This window comes from Equus quagga, chromosome 16, assembly GCF_021613505.1.
Source record: "Equus quagga isolate Etosha38 chromosome 16, UCLA_HA_Equagga_1.0, whole genome shotgun sequence".
In the NCBI taxonomy this organism is placed as follows: domain Eukaryota; kingdom Metazoa; phylum Chordata; class Mammalia; order Perissodactyla; family Equidae; genus Equus; species Equus quagga.
Genome location: NC_060282.1, coordinates 1567037 through 1574864, shown reverse-complemented (window position 1 = coordinate 1574864; position 7828 = coordinate 1567037).

Genomic DNA, 7828 nt, shown 5'->3' with positions numbered 1-7828 from the left:
CACTGGCTTGGTGGTCTGTGCAGATCTGGAATACAAATTTATACATAAATATGTAAAGCTGCTGCTCACTTAGAAAGCCTGCCATTTTAAAAATGGGGAAAAGATTCAGAACAATCCTGTAGAAGTCTCTAATCTCTTTAACGAACTTTTTTTTAAAGATTGGCACCTGAGCTAACAACTGTTTCCAATCTTCTTTTTTTTCCCCCCTGCTTTTTTCTCCCTAAATCCCCCCAGTACACAGTTGTATATTTTAGTTGTGGGTCCTTCTAGTTGTGGCATGTGGGATGCTGCCTCATTGTGGCCTGATGAGTGGTGCCATGTCTGTGCTCAGGATTCGAACCCTGGGCCACCGAAGCAGAGCGCATGAGCTTAACCACTCGGCCACGGGGCCAGCCCCAAACTTTTTTCTTTTTAAAACAGGCTTTGGTAAATATGACAGTTAATCCATGAGCAGGGGAGTGAACGAGCCCGACTCCAGGTGGCGGAAGCTGCGAAAGCATCTCTGGCCGTCTCCTGCCTATAAGAGCCTGCCTGGGGCCACAGGGACAAGGGACGGCAGGGCCAGCTCCCTGTCACCCAGTAGGTCCACCCCTCCCCCCATCAATACCACAACTGTCTTGGAATCATCCATCTGGAAAAACAGTCCTTCAGAAAATACATTTAGAAACAAAACCCAAACTAAACGGAGAGACCCCTCCAAAACCTGTAGGGCACCAGGGCCCTGCCGGGGGACCCGGCACAAGGTAATGGCGGCCAGGCAGGCCCGCTCACTGGCTGGCAGATCACCTACAAACAGTTCCCTCCGCACGCACTAGGATGGCTACAGCAAAAAGAGAGAAAATAACAAGTGTTGGCAAGGATGTGAAGAAACTGAATTCTCTGTACGTTGCTAGTAGGAATACAAAATGGTGGAGCCATTTGCAAAACAGTCTGGCAGTTTCTCAACAAAGCAAATATAGATTTGCCATTAAGACCCAGCAATTCCACTCCTAGATATTCAAACACATACTTGTGCGTGAACGTTCACAACATTTACAGTATTGTAAATATGCAGAAATATTTACAAGAGTCGAAAGGTGGAAATAACCCAAAATGTCCATCAACAGATGAATGGATAAGCAAGAAGTGGCCTATGCCTACAATAGACTATTTTCAGCCATAAAAGGAATGAAGTACTGATGCACGCTATGACATGGATGAATCTTAAAAACATGCTAAGTGAAAGAAGCCAGACACAAAAGGACAAATACTCTATGATTCACTTATATGAACTATCCAGAATAGGCAAATCCATAGAAATTGAAAACAGATTAGTGGTTGTCGGGCTGGGGGAAGAGGGAAATAAGGGGTATGGAGTTTCCTTTCAGGATGATGAAAAAGTTCTAGAATTGTTAGATAGTGGTGATGGTTGCACACGTTTGTGAATGCACTTATTATCACTGAATTATACACTTTAAAATGGTTAAGATAATGAATTCTATATTATATAGATTTTCACAATAAAAATAACACAAAAAGAATGTTTTCATAACTTTCTGAAATTTTCCATGAGAGAAGGAGAGTTGGAACAGAACGTCAGGCACAGAGAGAAGTCCTGCCTCTGTCCGGAGCACGGAGGCTGCAACTGTCGGCCCATGAGCTACATCTGGGCCACACACATTTCTGTTTGGCCGGCCAAGCACTTTTGTAAAATTGCACCAACGTTTAACACTTGTGATATTTCAACATAAAAATTCCAATTTCTGCAACCTGAACAAAGCAGCGACGTGGACAGTGTGAGCCTACATAGAAGTCAACACACAGTGCACGGCACCGCAGTGAGGGAGATGGTGGGGCCTGTTGAAGCAGCACGCGGCGGGCGCAAAGGATGGCCTGCCTCCTCCTGGGGGAGCAGATTATAGGAACTTACTAGTAAGCAGGATTTGAGGTGACTCAGAGCAAACACCAAATTAAACAACTCCTGTGTTCCAAGGCCAGGAGCTTCGCTCAAAAATGGAAATACTATTGAAAACAACATAGCTCCAACTCCCTGATTCTAATGCAGATTCCATTCACCCTAACCCAACAGACAGATCCTCGCATCGAGCCAGGGATCCGTCTGCAGCATCAGAGTTTTCAAAAGCAAATTCTACTACAGTTTTTTCCATTCAGCTTTTTCTTTGTTCTGCTGGACAAAGGAAGCTTTTTACACTATCATCTGATACAAGAAAGTGGTAGAAAACAGAGAGGAGAGGTCAAGAAGGGTCAGCGACAACTGTCAGCCCAATGCCGTTTAAACTGTTTTGGTGCTACCCTTTGAAAAAGCTGTCGGTACACTGATTGTTACTAAGTTTACAATTAGTTCTGACAAGATCATTTATTCACAAGAAAAACAAACCAAAAGAAGGACCCACGGCAGCTGAGGGAGGGCTGGTGCTCAGGACATCACCCTCCATCTCTGGCTCTCACACGAACATGCCAGAGATCGAGTCCCTCGCATCAGACAGCAGCTCACGTTCCCCACCATGCTACAGATCTACCGGATTCCTAACTTCCGTCTCAGTGAAAGCAAAGACGATAAAAACAGGGAGTGCAGGTCACAATTCCACTGCAAAGGCCAGAGTCTGAGGACAGAAGGTGATGTCACCCCCCCCCCCCCACGGAGCTCGCCGCACCCCCCCTCACCATCCCCACTTCCCCCCCTCCACACAGGAAAGGGACACAGAACAAACCTTACCTGATGGTAACACTACCCTGGCCTGGATTTTCTTTCGAAATGGAGAACGTACTTTCTTCTTTCAAGCACTGCTACAGGTCACAAGATAAGAGAGTTTATTTACTGAGAGCACGTCCATGTCACGATAAATGGTTAGAACTGCTGTTAAAATGCTAAGGAGACTGCCCCAATGTGTCCTGCATGTGGCCCTTGAGAAGACCAAACATGAAGACTGAGTGTGAGCAGGTCCAGGCCACTCTGACACCCAGCCAGCGGCTGCCCATTCCTTACAACTCAGCAAGAGGGTGGCAGCAGCCGGGTCAAAGGCTTCTGAGAGGTAAGAAGCCAAACCCATGCCCCTCAGGACTGAGTCCAACCCCACACACAACACAGAAAGCAGTGCACCTTCTGAAGTTGGAAATATATGTCCCTTACCATGAACACAAAGTACATGTTTTAAATTTTACCAATATGACATGAAAACTTAGAAAGACTTATGGGTAAAAAAAACACAAAGAATGCAACATATTGAAAACTGTGAGTTTAAAAGTGAAACATTAACAGTAAATAAAAGATTCAAACCTGGTCTTCCCCACATCTTCCCCGATTGGTTTGGTTTGGCTCCTTCACTTTCCGTTTCTTTGAGTTTTCTAGCTTCATCTGCTCGGTATTCTCTCTCTTCCTTTAATCAAAGAAATATTTTCATGTGACTCCCAAGGGAGGAAACGCAAAGCCAACACTGAAATGATGTCTTTGACGGGAAGAAACACAAACCTCACGGAAACGCAATCAGATCACCGCCTCCCTCTCCGTCTCCAGTCTGATAACAGACTCCCTGCTGGACGCCACCTGGGCCGAGTCGGCGCACAGACGCTATTCACATCCCACCTTCCACCAGTGTGGGGATGGGGCCAATCAGACTACGTTGTTGTAAGAGCTGAGCCAGCCCCTTAACAAAAATCACAACTCGCTCAGCAAAGGCCACTTCTTCTTCCCAAAAGCATTCCATTACCTCGTGAGGGCAACCTTATCCTTCACTGAGAACTGCTTCAAATCGGACACCTCATCATCTCCCATCTCTCTTCTTTATCTGTAACTGCGAATCCCCAACTGTAAGAAAACACATAGGGCTGTGACACATCACAGAGGACCCCAGGGCAAGTGGCAGGTCAGTTCTAAAGGAAGTGAGCCTGGACCCATGCGGCAGGGACATTCTACGGCCAGTCGCACCTGCAGCTGGTGCTCCGGCCCGCTGAGTCTACATCTAAAACACAGCAACAGCAACTCACAGGAACCCACAACCAAGAGCACAGCAAAGGCACTCTGCTCATGAGTCTCCACTGGTTCTGACGGTCAGTACATAGTATTCATTCACGACCCCACCATTATACAATTAGTCTCTCTGGGAACAGTTTCAGTGAACAGGTCCTGAGCATCTTCTCGGGTTTTATATGTTGTCATGTTTATATTTTTAAATGTCACGATTAAGTATTTTGAATTCAGGCACAGACTCCCCGGAAAATAGCCCGTTTGCCAATTCTAGCTGACTACTTATCGCTTTAGATGCGTCAGACGAAAAGAAAAAGAAAAAAAGCTGAAAACTCGAGGTGTTACAAGATGAACACCAGCATGGTGAGGAGGGGGATGGCGGATCGGAACTCAGCGGACAAGCGGGGCCCTAAGGTTAGTGGAGCTGGAGATTCAGGGGCCGGGCAGGAAGCCGGTTAGCGCATGCGGGCTTGGGGAGGGCTGGCACATCGACAGCGTCCCCTGCGGGGAGGAGCCCCCGGGGACAGGGCGGGATTTCCCCCTGTGAGGGCCAGTCCAGGCCCTTCTCCTATGCAGCCTGCAGGGCAGCTGGTCAGGAGCAGGAGGCGCAGCCGGCCACCGGGTCGGGCACAGGGGGCGTTGGACACCGAGGGAAGGGGACAGGCGGACAAACACCCCAAAGAGAACAGGGCCACGGAGGGCACGGCAGGGGTCACCGACGCGAACGGGGTCGCTGAGGGCACAGCCAGAGCCCCCTCCAGGCCCCACCCGCCCCTGCGACGGCCCCTGCGCCCTCAGGCCGGGTCCAACCTCCTCTGCAGCTCTTCAAAGGCCCTGGGATCCCCCAAAGCAGCCGCACCAACGCCCACGGCAGCGCCCGGCGGCTAGTCACCGGGCCCGCGCGTGCGCAGCCGCCGCCACGTGCCGCGCCTCGACGCTGCCGCGGGGGCCGCCGGGAGAGCTGGCGGTGGAGGGGGCGGAGCTGCGCGGGGCGGGGGCGCATGCGCGGGACGCCAGGGGAGGGGCGCTGACGCTCCCGCCCAGGTCTCCTGGGAACCGAGCTGCAGACCCCCGCCAGGCCCAGAGTGGTGGTGAAGCGTGTGGTCCGGAGTCGGCGCATCTGGAGGCCGCTGGGTCAGCGATCACCGGGCGGTGGGGCGGAGCTGGGCCCGCGAGAGAGGAGCCGGAGAGAGGGGCGTCGAGGCGGGAAGCCGGGGCTGGACCCCGCGGAAAGGCCCAGCGCCCGAGCACCCGCTCCGGGCCTCAGACCCCGGTTGCCGCGGGCTCGGCCTCGGGGTCCTCAGACGTGGATGTACCGCCGAGCCCTTTGCTGCTTTGAGCTCTGAACCGGGGACGTTTGAGAAGAGCGCAGGAGCAGGTTGTTGAACGGAGCCGTTCGGACGCTGCACCGGCCGGCTGGCGCGTGCCCACGGGGACGTTGGGCGTGCGAGTGTCCATCACCGTGAACGCGGCGTGCTGGGCCCCGGGGGAGTGCGGCAAGCGAGGCGTGCTCCTCGGTGTCGGCAAGGGAGGGGGTGCTAGAACCACATCGGGCCCACTGAGTCTGGAGAGACGGCTGGGAGCGGCGACATTCATCTGAGGCTGGGAAGTTCAGTAGATGTTGGCCAGGGCGGCAGAGTGGAGAGAGGACTCCAGACAGACAGGGAGCTGTGTGGATAAAGGCACAGCGAGTGGCTGCAAATGGTCAGGACAGTTGCAAGTGGGCCCGTGTGCACCGTGTGTGCAAGCGTCTGAGGTCGGGTTCCTGCAAAAGCAGACCCTTGGTGCAAATACTTTATTTGGGTGGTAGGCCCAGGAAGCACAGGTAGTGGGGTGGGGAAGTGAGACAGGGAAGGGAATGAGGCCAGCCCCAGGTGTACTGAACAGCAGGTTCCCGCGGTGGGCTCAGCCCCACTTGGAGCCTCAGAGGAACACACCTCCAGAGTGAATTAGGTCCCTGATCCATCCAGCACCTCCTGTCTGTCATTGGCTGGGGCTGCTTCTGGGCTGTCAAATCCCCGACTTCCAGTAAGCCCCAGGCACAGGCCGGCACACCTAGGCACTGAGAGAAGCCCTCAGGGAAGAGGTCGCAGGTGTCTGCAGGAGGAATTGGAATGCATGGGAATAGCCAGTGCCCAGGAGATGTGAGCAGGGCACTGAGAGCGTTGGCTAAAGTGTGTGCAAGTGCATGTGTGTGTGTGCATGCACCTGTGTGTGCATGTTGGAGTTGGGGAAGGGCCGGGGCGTGTGGATGCGATTGGGCAGGCACTGGGGGGCACTGTCAGCTTAGGTGAGATAATGTGTTTCCATTGCATTTTGCAGAGATGACTGGCCCTTGGTGGGCGAGATGGCTCATGGGGAGGCCTGCAGGAAACTGGACGCCTCATGCCAGTGGGAGATGGCAGTGAGGATGGCCAGCTGAGGATGGTGGAGGTGGGGACAAGAGGAATTGAGGATGGCACCCAAGGGTCCAGTTTGCATGGCCAGGTGGGTGGGGCTGTCTTCTGACCCTAAAACTGCATCACAGGAAAACCACCTAAAAACATACACTCGAGGAGAACAGAGCAGGCTATTTCAAAGGTGCTTTCTTACTTTACAATTTGGTGGTTTTACCAGTTGTAGTGCCTTTGTTTGAAGTTATTGAAGAGGCCATTCCTGCCTTCTTAACAAATGGAACTTAGGTAAATAGCTGTTTTCCTGCTTTGGTGAATAATGGCCAGACGGAAGCCTTCTGTCGTATAGACGGCTCACACTGCCGGCCAAGTGTGCGCTGTGGAAGCTTTGCATAAAGATGGCATCTAATCTACAATTGTGCCTGGATTTGCTAGAGCCCCACGGAGGCTGAACTCATTTTATTCAGAACGCCACAGGAACAATAACCAAAAAAGGATACCATGAAGGCAACATCTATCATATGCTTCTTAAAAAACCCCGTTGTCAGCATCAGTGACAATGGCATTACCGCTCAGTCACTGAGATTAAAAATTAGTCATACGTGGAAAATAGAAACAGGTTTTCAGGGAGAAGGAAGCTTTGGTTCCACTGAATAATGCCCCTTTTTTGCTTGGTAAATAAATGATGCATATTTTCTGATGATACATATTTTTGAGGGTGGCTATGTCTCGGTGGTCCCAGATTTGGGGTAAGAGCCTTGTTGTCAGTTGATTGGCTGGGCAAATGTCAAAAATATTTTATAAATTATATCCAAAGCTGTCTGACAACAAGGTATTCAGTAGTGACATCAGAGTTACCTCTCTCCAGAATCTGAATCTTTCTGGATTAGTTCACAAACGAATAAGTCCTTGGAATTAAGTTTTTTTTTTCTTCTACACATCGCAGGCTGTTGATGAGACACAATCATTATCCTAGGCACCATTTGACCACCTGTGCCCTCTCACCCCCCCCCAAACCCTGGTTTAACCCAACCCTCCACCTTCTCAGCAACCACACACCAGCTGGGCCCCCTGCCCCACCAGGAAACCCCACCCCCCCCATCCTAGCCCATTCTCCCCCTCCCCTCCTGTGACCTCCAGCACCCCTTCTCAGCCCATTCTCGCCCTGGCCCTTGCTTCCTATGTCACAGACATAGAAACAGTCCCCAGGGAGCCTCCACACCCTCCCAACCCCATGTGTGCACTGCCTGTATCCCCATTCCTCTACCTTCTCCTGTTACTGTGGTTGAACTATTCATACCTCTGTTAAAGGCCAGCCAGCTCCTTGGCACTCTCCTGACCCCACAACCAGGGACAGCACCAGTTTTCTGCTCCCCCTAGAGCAGAACTCCCCAGATGTGTGTCCACTTCCTTTGTTCACTTCCTCTCCTCTGGCTCACTTTTGATCCCCATCAAAGCAGCCTTTTGTCTG